The 17,814-nt window shown below is 42.0% G+C and overlaps 1 long non-coding RNA gene across 2 annotated transcripts; it reads right to left on the bottom strand.

Annotated features, from left to right (window-relative positions):
* Positions 1 to 4,408: 4,408 nt before the first annotated feature.
* LOC137856644 (uncharacterized) lies at positions 4,409 to 16,188 on the bottom strand. Of its 2 annotated transcripts, none has more exons than XR_011096676.1 (4): positions 16,063 to 16,188; positions 15,395 to 15,481; positions 10,776 to 10,890; positions 4,409 to 5,993 (listed from the first exon to the last, which is right to left on the bottom strand). It is a non-coding gene; the product is annotated as an uncharacterized lncRNA (long non-coding RNA). The 2 variants fall into 2 exon arrangements; XR_011096675.1 differs by having other exon boundaries at positions 10,686 to 10,890.
* Positions 16,189 to 17,814: the final 1,626 nt, after the last annotated feature.

Raw genomic sequence — 17,814 nt, forward strand, 5'->3', positions numbered from 1 at the left:
TGTGGCACCATTAACAAACAAAATAATAATTTCCTTAAAATACTGGAGACTTGAAAGTGCTCTTGATAAATTTGAAGGTTACAATTGCTAACAAGCCACACTTTGCTGTTGGAAGCACTCCACAGGTATGGCAAATTTAACACTACAATCTTGGAAGGCACGAACAATGACATTTGATAGGTTTCAAAAAAAAGGAATTATGTTGAAAGGAGGAAAAAAATATTAAATAAAAAATAAATATTTAAAAAATATTTATTCATTGACTGAAGACCCAAATCACATCCACATTCATTGCAGGTTCCTAGCAGAAATGTCTCAGTAGAGTCCCTGTTACATTTGCCTGCCAGTTTACACCATTCCTGAAAACTACATCTGGAAATCACCACCTTCTAGCCCCTGCACAGAGTTTTCCCCATGCCAGGAAGAGCCATTTTCACTACAGCTACATGCACTTTCTCATCTTCCTTCTGCTGATGCTTTTGGTGTCAGGGACACGACTCCAACAAACCAAGTGTTCTACAATCAAGGTACCACCTTTACGAGCTGCTGTATGGAAACAGAAGAACCTGACTTGGCAAAGGGTTTCTCTGTGATGACTCCAGATAAGAGTGATGTAGGAGCTGCTTGGGGTGTTAATGGAGATGTATGATTTGGGGTTCCATTTTTATGTTGCTTCAGTGGGATCTGGGGCTATTGTCTCAGACTGAAGCGTTTTTAGGTGCCTAAATAGGCATGCTTGAGGGCTGGGTCTCAAAGGTCTCTTGTAATGTGGCCTGTAAGTGCCACTGACAGGCAGATTGGGAAGAAGATGATGGCACAGACCACATCAGGTTTATTCCCACTTAAATCCTAGAGATCTTGCTTACCCTTGTGGACACCACTGCCCAGCCCGATGGTAGCCACCGAGCCCTTTCTGTACGAACACAGAAACCTTCCCCCAGCCCAGTCCTTCTTTTATGGACCCGCAAGGCTGTTCCTGTAACGCTGTTTGTCAGCAGCATTTCCACAGGGCGCTTGCATCAGCATTCCTGTGCCACCAGCCTGCCCGCTGAAGCATAGTATATTCTGCACTTTATATTCAAGGCAGCTGAGTGCTTCTCCTTCCTTTGAGTGGCATCCTGCCACCCATACATTACAGAGAGAGCAAAACTCGGAGGAATCATTGAAGCTAACCATACATTACATGCATGATGGGCTTACCAGATGTCATTTCTTGCATTGTTATGGTTTCATAAACTACACTGACATTGTCATTATGCTCAAAAATTTGATCCCACTCTGCTATTCTTAAAATGGATGATTCTGAAGGTTGTTGCATTAACAAATAGGAGTGTGCAGGAAGGTAGATTTGCAACAGGAGTTTGTGAATGACTGGGTTATAACATTTGCTGGAAAATGGCATGACAATTGATTCATTGCTGGAGACAGTAACAGAAAAGGCAATGCAAATTCAAAGGTTAAAGGATCCATAAAGCTTTAAGGAGAGATTTATTACAGTAGGTGGACATATTTTGCTCAGAAACTGGAATTGCAGCTGCCTTCCCTGTATTTATGAGACATTTAATTAATCAGTCATAACAAGTATGTTAAAAACTAAACATCTCTTATTAAGATCTACAGTTGTCTCGGTACTTTCTTCGTGTCTGCTTGTTTGTGATAGCAGACAAATTCGCTTCAGATACAAGAAGAAGAATCAGCCCTTTTCAGCAGGGCTTGCAACCCAGAGCACCCAGAACTTGGGAAAAGAGAAAAACAAACAACAAAAAGGGAGATGCTTAACATATATGGGGAAACCCTGTGCCTGCATCCATATCGTCTGAGAGGGGGAGCTCTGGATGTGGATGACTGGGGGGCAGCAGAGGAGACAGTGAGCCCACAGGCAGTGGCATCACGGATCTGCTCTTCACCAAAAATGGGGAATTTGAAGCAGGGAGGTGCAGAGACTTTGCTGAGCAGTGCTGACAGGCACCGCAGAGAACTGCAGTGGGGAGCTCAGTCTTGCTCCAGTTTCCAGTCGTACATCACAGAAATGTCTGTCACCTCCCTGACCTCCGTGAAAACTGGAGCTACTGAGCATCTCTAAAATAAGGCTGGGATGCCTGCAGGCAACAGGCAAATGCAGAAGTAGGGCCAGTTTCTTGACAAGCTTGTCTTTAGAAAATGCATTGATTTCTGCAGGCCCTTCCCCATTTATACAGTCAGGGAATTTGGCCTTGTGCCTTTCTAGGAGGACAAGGACTGGGTATTTGGGGTTCTTTTCTTTTCTTCTCTGCTGGCTTCCTCCCTCTCTTGTCTCGCAATGAATACACAGAGGACTGCAACAAGGAGCACAGAAACAAGAGAGGACCCCAACAGCATACATTATTAACAATGTCTGCATTCTTTAGTGTCCTTGCTGCTAAAATTAACACAGCCCACATGGCACCCTGCCAAACCGAGCAAAGTATGCGTCATAAACAATACAGGTGGGTGCGATCTCAAACCATTTGTCTGCTCCTGTAAATGTCCCATCACGTCCTTCTCAGCTTAATAATGCCCTGGCTAACTAAACTGAGTGATAGTTTTCACAGGCTAATAACGACTCATTTGTCACAAAGTCTGACTTTCATTTGCAATAGCATCATAAATTTTCTGCACTATATGGCATGCCTGAAAAGCAAATGCTTTTTTTTTTTTTTTTTTTTTTCTTACTCTTGTAGCCATAGTATCATGTAAATTTTTTTTCTGTAGGTGTCCAAAAAAGGATCTGGAAAAATCCCACCTTAAGAGGAGTGCAGAAACCTGCTCCATTGCCTAATCATGAAGTACAGGATAAGCCCAGTAAGCTCTCCATTTCTGGAAATAAAGATCTGAGTCTGTTAGGGAAGTTAGTATAGCAGAAGGCTGAAGTACCAAAATAGGTACCCAAAAAAAAAAAAGGTCAGAAATGGTGGAGGACTCAGATCCTTTCCCAAAAGTCCCAATTTAAATCTAAAGGAAAACTGGGTTCCCAGGCAAGCTTGTGCAGAAAACAGAAAATGCTATCAGGATATAATGTGGAGTGGCAAATTTTCTTGTAATGCTCAGATGCCTACCCCACGTTAAGAGCTTTCCCTGGTTCATGGGTGTGTGTGGGTGCTGATGCATTTGCATGAAAAGAAAAGGTGTCAAACTTAGTCTGCCAGCCTGGTCTGTCATGTAATTCCCAGCTACTGAGCTCTGTCAGTTCTCATCATCAGGGATGAAAGGTGGAGAAAGATGTTGAAGACCAGACCTGGATGAGCAGGGAGGAGTTGCTCCCTGGAGCATCTTCAAAGAGGCAGGGAGTCATTTCCAGCCCTGTGCAAAACCACCTGCTCCTGAAGCTCTCTGGACCTGAGTTACTGCACTCATTTCAGGCTCAGCAAACCATGCTTAATCCACCTACATCCTCCAGCTCTGGGTGGTTTAGAGCTCCCCAGACAGGCAAAGAACATCAGAAGAAAAATGGATATTCTGATTGATGGAGTTAAAGGATTCTGCCCTGTTTCAGAGGCAAACAAATGGTCCTTGGTCTTTGCTGGCAGGGCATTGTCAAATGGGGGACCAGAACTGCCAGGCAATAAAAATCAGAATTATCATGGAATTAGTGGGACTAACACAGATTTCTAACAGTCAGGAGTCCGGGGAGGTCCCTCCTGACTGGAAACTAGCCAGTGCTATACCCATCTACAAAAAGGGCATGAGAAAAGACCCAGAAAACTACAGACCTGCCAGCCTAACCTCAGTCCCTGGAAAAATTATGGAGAAGACTGTCCTGTGGGATATGGAAAGGCACTTAAAGAACAAAGCTGGTATCAGGCATAGTCATCATGGGTTCATCAAGGGAAAGTCCCGCCTCCGTAATTTAATCTTGTTCCATGATAAGGTCACCTGCTTGGTGGAGGAAGGGAAGGCAGTGGCCTTAACCTTTCTGGATTTCAGTAAGGTATTTGATACCATCCCTCACAACATCCTTCTGTCCACCTGTGAGATAAATGGGTCACACTATGCTGGGTGATGAACTGTCCCTTAGGGCCCAGTTCTAGGCCAGCTGTGTTTAACGATGTTATCCATGGTTTGGGTGCAGGAGTGGAGTAAATCCATTGATCTCTGAAGGTCCCTTCCAACTGCACTATCCCATCCCATCCCATCCCATCTCCTGCAGTCTACGCGTAATACAAAGAATAACAAATCACGTCCAACTGCAACGCATTTACAGGTACATGAGCTCTGAATTATCTTAAGAAAACAGAGTATTCCACAAGTGTACTCAGGCATTTATTTATGTTATAGCAGAGCATCGTGGAATTTAAAGAAGGTGAAAATTATGCGCGATGGCACTCCTTTAAACAGCAACACACCTTGACTGTTTCCAAAATAAGCCTTATGGTAGCAAAGGACTTAGCAATTTTTAAGCAACAGAAGCTAAGAAGGTGAAAATTGGTAAAGTTGCCCTGAAATCTGGGACGTCTCTGAGTCCATTCCAGTGGAGGACCCAAACTACATTTTGTCAAAGACTGAAGAATACTCATTAGCTTTTATTTTGCTGTACATTCCACTCTCCAAAACTTTTGTATGAAAAAATAATATTAAAAAAAAAAAAAAAAAAAAAAAAAGATTCATGTAATTCTTAGGCCTCAAGTCTTAGTCACTCAAGACTATTCAGACAGCAACTTTTCTTCTCTTTTAAGGACATGTAGAAAAGGCTCAGTCTGTCTCTTTGCACTGCAGCTTACATTAGAAAGCACGAGGGACTTTTACATTTCATTTGTTGTATCTCACTTGCAAAGATCTATCAGTCCTCAGGGAAGCAGGAAAGACTAAAACATCCAGTGTAAAAAATATGTGATACGGGACTCTCACTTTGTTGCAAGGAATAAAGGAGAAAGGGAACGGCTGGGATCTAAAACTGTGTTCTGCCAGGGAACAAGGAAAGCAGGATGTTCAATTGTTTAGGCCCAGTTAAACTTGCAGTAAGGATAATAACTGGATAATAGCTTCTCTGGAGTTAGGGAGTTAGTGGAAAAGAGGCTGTGTTATCCATAGGAAGGAGCTCTAAACTTTTTCTGTAACCTTACAGAAGGAATGACTTTTGCTGATATCACAACACTATTGCAAGATGCTAGACAAATTATCTGTAAAACTCAATATCGTTAATCACTGCTCAGGGTGAATGGCTGTGACAGTTGATAAAGGTCTGTACCCTGTCTCCAGAAATCCTTGCAAAGGATTTCAGCCTCCGTGTAACCATGGACTCACAGGACTACATACATCTCCTGAGTTTCTCAAGTGATTTCAGCAAAATTACACCAAATTTGACATTGGCCCATCTTGTCTTCTAAATATTCTTCTCTGAGAGATTAACAAAACCCTGTCTTTATCCTCCTATCATGAGATGGCTCCAGTCCCATCTTGTCCAGTGATTGCTGGAAATAATTTTCCGGTAGTTGCCCTCTTTACTCTAGATCTCTTTGTCTGGGCATCACATTAGTAATTTTGTTCTTCTGTAACATGAATGTCCAGTTCATTTTCATTTCTATGCAGCTGATACCTAACTTAATTTCTTATTCTATACCATATTGCCCTCCTGAGCTCTCTATGAACTTCCATGGCCTTCCACCAGTAGTAATTGAATATCTCTAAATTTCGTAATATTCTTCTCCTTTGTACTGTAGAAGTGAGATGACCCTCACTTTGTGCTGGAGTGCCTTCCATACATGATTTGCACTTGTTCTGAACAAGACGCTTTGTCTCTTGCAGCAAAAGCTAAATATATGCAATCTGGGATGCGTTTAATCATTGTGGAAGAGAGATTTTTCAGGTCAGCTGATGTAGCCTTTGCAATGTTGCTCTGAGTAAAAATTGCCTGAATTGGATTTCCAAGGAAGTTTTGAACTTAATTCAGGTTATTACTTGGAGACTAAGCGTGTCCAGAAATCTGGTATTTACGGGCATCAGATGACAGTGATTTCTTGGCTTGAAAGCTTGGTAGACTACATGAAAAATAAACAAACAAAAAAAACCATTACTACACAGTGTGGTAAAATAATTATCTGCCCTGTACACTTTGAAGGAAATGAACCCTCTGAAGGCAGCTAGTGAACCATGAGTGTAAAGAGAAAAGACAGCAATCACCTTGCATGCAGTGGGGTGGGAAAATCTACCAACAGCCAGCATATATGGTTGGGATTTCCTATGTTCATAGTTTTCACATCTCATAAATATGGTACTAATACTGGGGTGTGTTGTCTCAAGTGAGATGTGCCTGGTCTCAGATATTTGTTGATGGTTGTGTTTTTATTTTATCCCCTGGATAAAGCTTATCTGCAGCATTTACCAGTCCATGATAGCCAATATTTATTTTATCACTATATGAAAAACTTGGGATCAACTTTGCCTTATGGCAAAAAAAATACATAATTATTTATTTTAACAGAGTCATCTCTGCCAATGTTGAGTCACAAATTAGCGTTCAGTTAATTCATCTACAGCAGAGGATAGGGAAGGAATATGTAACAGCTCTCAGATTTTACAGACACAAGAATATATAATATTCTCAGGATGTCTCACTGTGACACAAAAGGTAATATATATATGAATGCATTCAAGGGATATATGTGCCACAAGCACTACAGAAATTCTGCTTTTTGTCTAAGATTTTGAAGGATCTTGGAGAAATGTTTCTGTTTGCTCATAAATAGTTTTACTTTAGGAACACTTGAACCTTTCACAGAGTGATAGGCTAATCTCTTGCTGCTTGCCATGTATTTTTAATAAAGCCTGGACAAAGCCACAGCTGAATTTTGTTATTGAAGAAGGCTGGGCAAAATGATTTAACACAAGTTATTTAGTAAATCAAACCTTGGGAAACAGTGGAAAGGATTGAAGAGCTGAGCGGAGGTTGATTTCCACATCAGAGTGCTAAGCAATGAACAATGATAAGGCAGAGTTTAATTTAGTAATGAACAGAAGTTATCAATAACCTACTGGTTTTACACCACTGATAACAATATAATTAGATTTGAAATCAAAAGATAGAGATGAAAAAACTCAATTAGTAAGATAAAAAATGTAAATGGTGGAAAGTGCAGTTTACTGGATTAAAGGAAGTATGAAAGGTTAATTGGGAGCAAGAACTAAAGGAAAACTATTAGCAAGAATCTGGAACTGTTCAAAACAGTGCTGGGAAAATTACATGATAAAGCTGGGAACTGCACACCTAGGAAAGATAAGGAAATTACATACAGCCATCCCCTCTCTGCACAGACTAAGGAGGAAAGATATTATACAGCAAAAATTCTATCTGTGGAGAAGGGAGGGTGGCAAAACACCCAGCCAGCTAGGAGACGTGCCCTGGGCACTGCATCCTCCCCATTTCCCACTGCAAATCCTGCAGAGCTTTCATCCCTGAGCCCAAGATGCAAAAGAGCTTTGCTGGGGTGGGGGCATGTCCTGCACCTGCTCCTGGCTGGGGATTCACAGTGGGTGCACAGTCTGACAACAGCCAGGTGAGGACAGGCAGACCTGCAGCACCCTGTGCCCAAGCTGGGTGGCCACAGCTGCTGGCTGGGGGCTGCAGCTCAAGCACATGAAGCCACTCCATTTTTTCCTTGTCTCTCCTTACTTTATTTCTCTTTCACCTTTTGTTAAAATAGGGATGATTGAAGGAGGAAGGCAGCTGGAAAGAATGGAATTGGATGGATTTGGATCCATCTTCCTGAATAAAATAAAACCTAACACCCCCTTCCCCAAAGCTGCCCAAACAATCAGTCTTTTCTGAATTGAAATATTTCACAAGAACACTAAAAAAAAAAAAAAACACTATTATGATTTTCCATCCTATGGAAAGTTCATTTCACTAAATGTGGGAAAACTCAAGACACAGCTGAACTGAATTTTCTAGTTCTCTGCTGATAGGAACGGGAAATTATTAAACCAATCAAATCAGATTTGTCTGGGAGAGAACTCAGTCTTACTGTGGTTTCCTTCCAGCACAGAAATGATCTCTCCAGTGTAACTGGAAGTGGCCATAATGCATGCAGAGATTACAATAAAATGAATTTTTGACCTGGCCATGAAGCTCCAAATGTAGTTATGGTTTGAATTTGTGGACCTTAGCCTTAGCATATACTGCAAAACTACAAACTTCTTGTTTCATAAGGCTTGGCTAAGCAAAAAATTACTTATAAATATAAGGTGCAGTTTCACTTCAGTCATGAAAAGAAATAAAAAAGTAAATGTTCCCTGCAACTCACACATTGTGAAAATTACTTTTTCAGGTATTTCTCATGTTGAGATGAGTTTTCTAGCCTAAAAACCTCGGACTCATAGAACTCCAATCAAAGCTCACATAAAGCCTGAGAGGCAGGCCCACATGAACCTCATGAAATTCAACAACTGCGAGGTCCTGCACTGGGGCTGGGGCTCTCCCAGGCACAAATCCAGGCCTGGCAATGAGTGGATAGGGGGCAGCCCCACAGAAAGGGACCTGGGGGTGGTGGTTGATGAAAAGCTTGATGTGAGCTGGCAACGTGTGCTTGCAGCTCAGAAAGCAAACCATACCCTTGGCTGCAACAAAAGCAGCGTGGGCAGCAGGGTGAGGGAGGGGATTGTGCCCCTCTGCTCTGCTCTAGTGAGGCCCCACCTGGAGCCCTGCACCCAGCTCTGGGCCCCCAGAACAAGGATGTGGGGCTGTTAGAGTGGGTTACAAAGATGATTAAGGGGCTGGAGCACCTCTCCTATGGAGACAGGCTGAAGGAGTTGGTGTTTGGCCTGGAAAAGAGAAGGCCCCAGGGAGACCTCACAGCAGCTTCAGAGACCTTCAGTGCCTGAAGGGGGCTGCAGGAAAGCTGGGGAGGTTCTCTGTGGCAGGGGGTATGGTTATAGGACAAGGGGAATGACTTTAAACCAAAAGAGGATAAGTTTAGGTCAGACATTTGGAAGAAATCCTTCCCTCAGAGGGTGGCAAGGCCCTGGCATAGGCTGCCCCATCCCTGGCAGTGCCCAAGGCCAGGCTGGAAGGGGTTGGAGGCAGGGGCTGGAATTAGGTGGGCTGCGAGGTCCCTGCCAACCCAAACCATCCTGTGGTTCTGTGAAAATAGCACTTTGTTTCTGATGACAGGAATTTATAATAGATGCCTCAAAGGAAAGCTGGAGTGTGAAGTAAACAGATGAGGAATAATCTGCTCTGCAAATGAGGTTTTACCTTTATAGCTAGGGATTGCTTTGAGTGGTAGAACGTGAATTTTCATCTCTTCCGCAGCATTTTTGTTATAACTAATTGCAGCCACTCTGGATATTCCTAATAATCATCTTAGCCACTAATTCTAGGTCTTGGCATCTTCTTAATTTCATTGACTCACTTAAGTGGTGAGTTCCATGGGGAAATCATTTGTTTTGCATATAAAAACATTTTTTTTTCTTTTTAAATTCTTTGAATGTTTTCATGCTGCAGTGTTGAGATGGGCAAATAAGAATTTCCCAAGCTACCTTCTCCAGGCTGTTTGTTATCTGCTAAAAGCTGATATTCCCATGATATTTGTCTCTTTTTCTGGGTAATCTGTCCTCACCTTTTTAGCCCCTTGCTCACCAAATCTGGTATTTTTTTTTTCAAGCCAGAATCTTATTTTACCTCCTTTCCTTGAATCCCTGCCAGTTTTACATTTTTCTTCTGCAATGAGGTGTGCCAGGCATATTCCAGGTGAATCTCACTGGTGCCTTGTTCAAAAGCCTTTAGTTTTTGTCTGGTTCACCCTTCTGACCATTACATACTTCAGCAAATCTGCTTTATGGACCACAGACAAACATCAAGCAGTTTTCTATTATACTTCAGTGCAGGTTACTTTTTTTTTTTTTAGTTTCTCCAGCAATACACATCTAGATGCCAATTTTTAAGAACTTTCCAAATGAATGGAATATGATTTCCCTGATTGTTATATAACCTGTGTTGAATGAAGAAATTGTAGTCATTCTCCAGAAGAACTGCCTATATTGTAAGAGCACATTTTATAGGTGTTCAGCATGCCCTTTCATCATATAGAAGTTACAGGGATTGTGGAGAAGTGGAGACTAGCGTTTGGGCATAAATGAGCCATGTTCAAACATAACAGCTACATTAAATATTCTCAATACCTTTTCCTTTCAAGTTATGAAGCCCTTTGAAAAGTCCTTCTGACTTTTATCACCTCCTGACGCTGTAGTAAAATGCTGTGAAGAGCAACTTTCTTTAGGCTTTTCCTTTGCATCAATAAACTTTATTTTGAAAAGTTTTGTCTCAGAATATTTCAGGCAAGACTATATCAGACGTTAACTCTTGTTTTCTTGCACTGGTGTTCAGATTCCTCTTTGCTGAACTTAGGCCACAATGGAAAGAGGAAATGGAGAGCACTTTTTTTTTTTAAACAAATTACTGAGAGCATCTATGTCTCCAGAGCTACAGCAATTCACAGCATGCCCTCAGAGGTTCTCACGTGGAACATAAGAAAGCAAACTGTGCTAGAAGCAGGATAAAGCACATAATAAAATCATAAAAGACTGTTTCTAAGGAGAAATGGTAGGGCAGGAATAGCAATGTTTTGGAGCATTTGTATTTACTTGCAGGGATATAGACATTTTAAAAGTGTCACTGCTCATCTATCTACTCACTTAGTGAGGGAGACACAAAAAGGAGAGACAAGTAAACCCACCAGTCAGCCTGATCTTCCTCTCAACCCACTCGCCACCAGCCCAGCTCTTCCATGAGCAGTTTCACAGGTCCTTCAGCAAGGAGCACGCACCCGGAGTGGCACAGCTTTGATACCCCAGGTACTCTGGGAAGAGATGACGGCTTCTGTTCCTGGCTGACAGTTACAAGGGGTGCCTCAGCTGGAATCATTGCTGCTTTGGATTACTCTAAGGCAAATACAAATTTGGGCTTAGTTAGTAATACCCCATCTTAATTCTTCTGCAGACACCATAAATATGTTTAAAGAAGAGAAAATACAACTGTCGTCATTATACTTGAATAAACTAAGCTTAAATAGATGCAAAATCCAGTGTGTTATGCAACAGGCATTTCTTTCATTATTTAGTTGGACCTGTTGGCTATTTACATTTAATTTGTCCTTTTTATGGGAGAGAGTAATTAACCCAAGCATTCTTGCCAACCAAATAGTGAGGACTTTGTACTGGAGCAGAGCAAATTAAACTTTGATGCGACAACGATGACTGCCAGCTACTTAAAGGTGAATCATAAAGGCTTTAAAAATCCTGCTCGCAAAATTCTCAAATGTGAACAGAAGCCTTTGGCTTTAAATGGTAATTAGCACTGTAGTTAAACAGAATTTGAAATTAAAATGAGGACCCACACATTTTCCTGGAAGTTGATCTTCGCTGCTCTGGCCAAGACAACTATTTCATAATAAACCTGCTGGAGTTTGAAATAACGTTTCATTTCCAACCCAGGGCTTTTTGCGCCTGGGGATTAAAACCTGGTGGCATTTGTCTTTGGTCTTTTAGGACAGCTGTTCACTGCATTCAAGTGATTCCCTGCAAAAACAGGTCCAGTCTGCTGGAATTTCAAGATCAATATAAGAGCTATCCTGTCTCCCCTGCACTGCCAAGCACCCTAAAGGGCCACGACTACACCTAACAAAATTCACCCCTTCAGAACAAAGCACACTTGCACAGAAATGGCACTTGCTGGAAAGATTGGTGGCCTTATGTCTGTGCTGGAGACATTTCAGAGGGCCTCCAATACGATGTCACCAAAATGTGTGTACTGGGGCTCCTGGTGCAACAAATGATGCCATTGGTATTTATGGAATTGCCATAAAAAAAGTTTTCCATGCAGATAGCGTTCCCATTTTGATTCTTTGGAGAGCAGTGCTATAACTAGGCCCAGATGCTGCTTGTAAGCAGGCTGTTTGTCCATCCCCACGCAGGGCTCACATTGCTTGCAGATTTTTGGGTGGAAACCTCATCTCTTGCTCTCGCAGCCTGCCCGGGTTAGCCAAGCAGGTAATGTGAGTAGACATTATTACTAACAAGGTTATGCATAAAGTGACAGTTTGCACACTCTGCGAGTCTTCTATGAATACTGCTGCCTTCGCTATACAACAAATATATACTTCACAGCTTAATGAGTGATAGCTGAGCGTGGTGGAGCAGACAGCACCATCAGCTGGGAGACGGCTAGCTTCATCTCCAGTTTGTGCTGTAATTTCCTTTGGGCTTTGCACTATTTAATATCATCTGGGATGATAATAGCATCTGAGAATATTCTCAGTATTCCTCTTGTTACTCTGCTAGTAGTGGGCTCCATTGCTTTTTCACTGCTTCCCATCCAAAGCTGCATGCTGAAGGCAGCTTAATATTAATATTGTGCTCAAAACTTTCCCTAGGATTGTGCCAGGATCTGTTCAAGTACTTGTTCTTTCTTCCAATGCATTTATCACCTGAAGACCGAGCACCACAAGTACTTCTGCATGCACTGAGATGTGTTTTGAGACTTAGAGACCAAACACTAGAACTCCAGTCCAAAGTGAGAAAGCAATGATGCCCCATGGTGGAGTTTCAGACCCAAAGGGAACTCGATTACCAAAGCACCTGTCAAAGCAGCTTTGAATCAAGAAAGAGAACTGCAGCTAGGGTCTTGGATTAAAAAGAAATCCACTTTACAAAGTGGACAAAGGTTTAAGGGGCAGATGAAAAAGCCAAAGAATGTTATGTTGCCCACATTTTTCTGTGCTGAAGCTTTCCAGAGTGGGCAGGTGAGCTCAGGCTGCACCACAAGCCTTTGACCTCTATTGGCAAGGGCTGAAGCAACTCTTGATTTGAATTCAGAAACAAGAAAGTTCCAGACTTTCAGAACCCAAGGGCCCAAAAGGGTAGCAATAAAAGAAAAGAACTGGGAGCCCCTTCAAAAGACAGCAATTTGCCAGTGCCAGCCAGGCAGATCCAGTCCCTGGAATGAGCCCAGAAGTCTCTAAATCCTGCAGAAAACCGCAGGTGGTCCCCTGGTGCATCACATCTGCATTTTGACCTGCTTCTCAGCCCCATGCCAACCCAGATCCTGCAGTGCCAAGCAACAGCTCCAAGACTCAGACAGGCTGAAGGGATCTTTGCTGCTTCAAGGCAGCTTACGCATCTACCCCAGATGTTTCACATGAACCCACTGGCATTTTTTTTTTCAGTGTACTTTGTAGAGGAGACTTTCTACAGAAGTTAAACCTTTGAGTTTTTCTCCAGCTCTCCCCAAACAGAATGAATCTGACAGGTGAAATATACTCAGAGCCATATACTATAATTTTCAGTGATTTACAACATGCACTCTGAACTGGCTGGGCGCCAAGAACATTTGAAGATTAAGGAATAGGAAAGAATTAACAGCATTATAGGGCATAATAGCTTGCTCCAGCCTTGAAGCTGAGGTTTGACACACTTCACTAGAGTTGTTTTTTTCTTCTCCTTTGCAGTTCTTGACAGTCAGCAGTGTTCCTGCATTATTTAAATTACCAGAAACAGTAGTTGGAGGCATCAGTAACCCCAACTTCAACATTTAGGTTTGCCAGGATTTTTTTTTTGGCATTTACTTCACTCAGGACTCACCCCCACATGAAGGATCTATCCCTCACAGCCCGTGGTTCAGGTGCAGTGCTTTGTGCAGCTCTGCATGAGGTTTGCTGCACTACATCAGCACACGAGCTGCCTGCATTGCTCCCATGGGTGCTGCGGTACCCAGGCAAAGATGCAGGCTTGTTCCCAGGTAATGACTTCTTCCCCTTTGATTGAGATAGCAGAGCTTATTAATAGGTGATACGGAGACTGTTGGAGTCTAAGCACCAAACCTGCTCCAAGCTGGTGAGAGCTGCTCCCAAAAGACATAATCTTTGGGATCTTTGCAGATACACATGCTGTAAAAGGGAGAGTCTTGCTAGTCCAGGAGGAAATATCACAGCACTAAGTTGCCTTCACATTCTTTACTCATTACAGTATTAATTGCATAAATGTAATTGCAACGACCAAGGTGAAAGCTTCTTCCACCACTTCACCAAAGAAGATGCTTCATTATACCCATGCCTGGGGGCTCTTGCCTAGATTTTGCCTGTCTGCCAACGTGTGCCAGCAACTTCCTACCAAGGCAGATTGCCTTTCAGCATTAAACATCCAACAGTGTTTTCCACTTAAAGTTCTCTACTCACTCAGAAACTAGATTGCAACCAAGAGGTTGTTTCTCAGAGGTTATTATCCACCACCTATGAGTGCTTCAGTTGACTGCTTAGGATAATGTTCAGTGCAGCTAGAGACCCAGACATTAAAAACAGAGCTCTCTCCTTTTATTGCCCCCCCCGATATAACATTATCTTCCACAGTGCTCTGCCTTATGTCTGCTCTAAGGTCAGTATTTAGTGTTCATCAATGTAGTCTAGTGATATCCTCAATTATCTTTTATTTTCACATTAATGATCTTTGGAACGGGCTCTTGAGACATAAAGTACCAATTTAAATATATATATTTTTTTCCTGTGGCTTCCAGGAAAAAAAAGCTTCTTTGCTGTTTTATTGTCTTGCCTTGCTCTCCATCTGACCCTCCACAAACGAGCACACATTTTACTCATTTTATGGATCATTTTTTTTCCCCAACCTCAGGAGCTCATGACAACTGTAATTTTTGTTTTTAAATACAAACTTCCTTACAGGTGAAGATAATTTAAAATCTCCGTCTGAGGTCTGGGATGAAATTACTTGCAAACAAACAAGTGAGAATTGAATTTATCTCAGGATATCTGAGAACTGATTATCTTCCATATGCATCTTTTGTCCTATCTCCAGAGTTCCTTTTGCTTGCAAAAAATATTTACCAATTGGTCCCCTTCTTATTCTTGTCTTCTACTCTATGTATAATTATTTAACTAACAAATTAGTTTAGATATACATCAAAGCTCTTGCCCCTGTTTTCAGTAGTTAAATCATCCTGATGAAAATGAACTTGGATATTGTTTTATAAATTTGATCTTTTCACTTCAACAATTTGACTTACTAATACAAAAACAAGTTTATTACAACTTCTTTGGTTATGGACTGAACAGTATTTTCCCATTTTGGCAGTAAGTATTAGTTTGTCTAATTGTTTTTCATTGCTTTATTTGAAAATAGAGCAGGAACATAAAATAGGAAATAAAAATGTTTTATTAACTATCCATTCTAATAGGAACAGCATTTACTATTCATAGCAATATTCATAAAATTACTTATCTTAATTCCTCAATCATCCCCTGTGCAAATGCTTGGAAAATGAATGAGCTAATTAAAGTAGATGTTAGTGGAACAAGGACATTGGGGCTCACTTTGAACAGGGAAAAACTTCATGCAGCTCATTAAAGCTCTGAGTTTTGAACATGGCTGGGGGAGATACCTGTTTCCTGAGAGCATCTGCAGTGCCTATTCCTCTGGTATGTTCACCACCCAGGTACTGTGGGCATCAGGAGCACAGCAGGAACACCTACAGCAGCAAAACAGCTCTGCTGAGTGACAAGCAGCCTCCCCAGGCATCCCCTGGGCTGCCTGCCTTGAAGAGAGCTTGGATCCCAAAGACAATTACAGACCACTCTATGACCAGCCACACAGCCCAAACTGAAGATAGCACAAGCAGCACTGGGAAAACTCAAGAAACAAGAGAAAGGGATCTAAAACATAGAAGGACGGCAGCTTCTCAAGGCTAACTCTGTAAGTTTCTGGAATTAATCAGAGCCAAGGGAGAAGCATGACAGTTGCTGGTTTGGCACAAACTGTGCCCAGCTTTGTTCCACTTATAAGGGACATACATAGGAGGAAGGTAAGAGGCCAGCCACCCCCCTGCCTGCACCAAAGGCAGCTGGATCGCCCCTGCAGACCCACCTCTGGGCTGGCACAGGCTGCAAGGACAGCTCAGGTCTCTTGGGAAAGACCCCCAGAGAAACAGAAATCCAGTGATTTCATCAGAAACCTCCACAGCAGCCCTTGCATCTTCACACTGAATTTAGACAGAGCTGAAATAAACCTCCAGAACTGCTTTAAGATCTATGGCTCAGCTGTTCTGCTTACCAGGAAAATATGTTCCTGTTGAGAAGAAACAACACCCATCTCTACCAGCCTGCAGAAGAGGCTCCCTCTGCCATATAGCAGGCTTTATAGCTGCCTGAGCCCCACCTTCTGTGAGTTATAGCCAACAGCTGACCAGAGGGTGTTTTTTTTGATTGCTAATCAACCATTTCTGAAAGCAGTTTCTTGGTTTTCACTTGTGATGGAAGATACTACAAATCTACTGTAACTGTCCTCAAAGAGTCATCTTCAGTAATATTGTGGGCAACTCATAATTAGGACAAATGAAAATTTGAAAGCGTAGGGGTCTTTCATTAAATCAAGAAGCAGCTCTGAAAGTCTTATTTACCCTTTGTCTGTTGGGTAAGGACCAACCAAATATTGCATGCTCTGTGAATTACTCCTGTTGGTGTTGAGCCTTGGGTAAGGCTCCATCGTGTGATGGACCAACTGAAGTGAAACCTGGCTCTTCTCTTTGGATCTGCTTAGGAATTGCTGATCCTCTGTGAGCCTTATTTGCTCACATATTAAATTTGAACAATAGGATAGATCTGTATTTGTGAAAGAATTTATGGGTGAAAAGTCTTCTATAAAGACAAAAATATTGCTAATAGGATGGCATGGAAATTTCACGGTGATATTCAAATATTATTTTTTTGAGTAACAGCAATATTCAAGAACAAAGATTTATTCAGTTAACAACATCCTGGTCTCAATGGTGGTTTGGTTGCACTCCCCAGGCAGGCAGTGGGAATCTGACTAGATAACAGCTCTCAGGATGCTCCCATCTGAGCCTGTCAGCCTCAAGTCTGTCTTTAACCAGGGAACATTTAAGGTGCTCTTCCACCTCCAACACCTGTATTGCAATAGGAAGCGTTTTGTGATGACATTCCTCAGGCTGTGAATTCTGAGGGAAATCTAGATGACAAGGTGTAAGATATATATATTTGATATCCCATATGCATATATGTAGACATCTGCTTTTGATCAGACAAGTCCCACATCTTGTGCTTGATAGCAGTACTTCAGTAACATAACTCTCACAAATTGTCCTTGATAGGAATGCACTTTAATAGAGGATCAGGAGATCCTTAGAGGTAAAAACCTCTCTGAAAAATGAACACGAAGAAACTTGTAGCTCACCATAACCATAGCATGATGACTCTTTGTCATAACTCACCTACTTGTAGTCAATATTAATACAAGCTAAGATCAGTCCTTATCTCTTTCCAGCCTATAGATCATGATGAAGAAAACACAGTAGATATTGGAAACTGGTAAAACAGACATTAAGGCAACCCTAAGATAAAAAGCTGTGAAGGCAAGACAAAGAAAAGAGTGACCTTCATTTAGCTGCTGCTCATCAAAGTGCCTCAGAAAAGCAGCCTGGAGAGGAGGACTTCCAGCACCTTTCTGAAAGATCACCCAGCTCCTGCACAGGGATGCTGTCATAGCTGGGAGTAAGAGTGGGCTGAATGACAAAATATGCAAAATGCCATAGATAATTGAATAGTTAATATGCTCATTTATTCAAGTTCTGTAAACCTCAAAATAGCATTTTCAAGTGTTTTAATTTTTTCTTCATCAGTTCCACACAGACTCCTTCTGGACTTAAATAGCTACTGAACTGAGACTATTTAAAGGGAATGAGAAGTCTGGTGGGCCCGGGGCCCTACAGCCCTGCCCATACAGAACCACAACTGCAGCAACCTCCAACCTGCTGCTCTGCAGTGAAGGTCCGTGGGGCTTGGTGCT

This window comes from Anas acuta, chromosome 5, assembly GCF_963932015.1.
Source record: "Anas acuta chromosome 5, bAnaAcu1.1, whole genome shotgun sequence".
NCBI classification, from domain to species: Eukaryota; Metazoa; Chordata; class Aves; order Anseriformes; family Anatidae; genus Anas; species Anas acuta.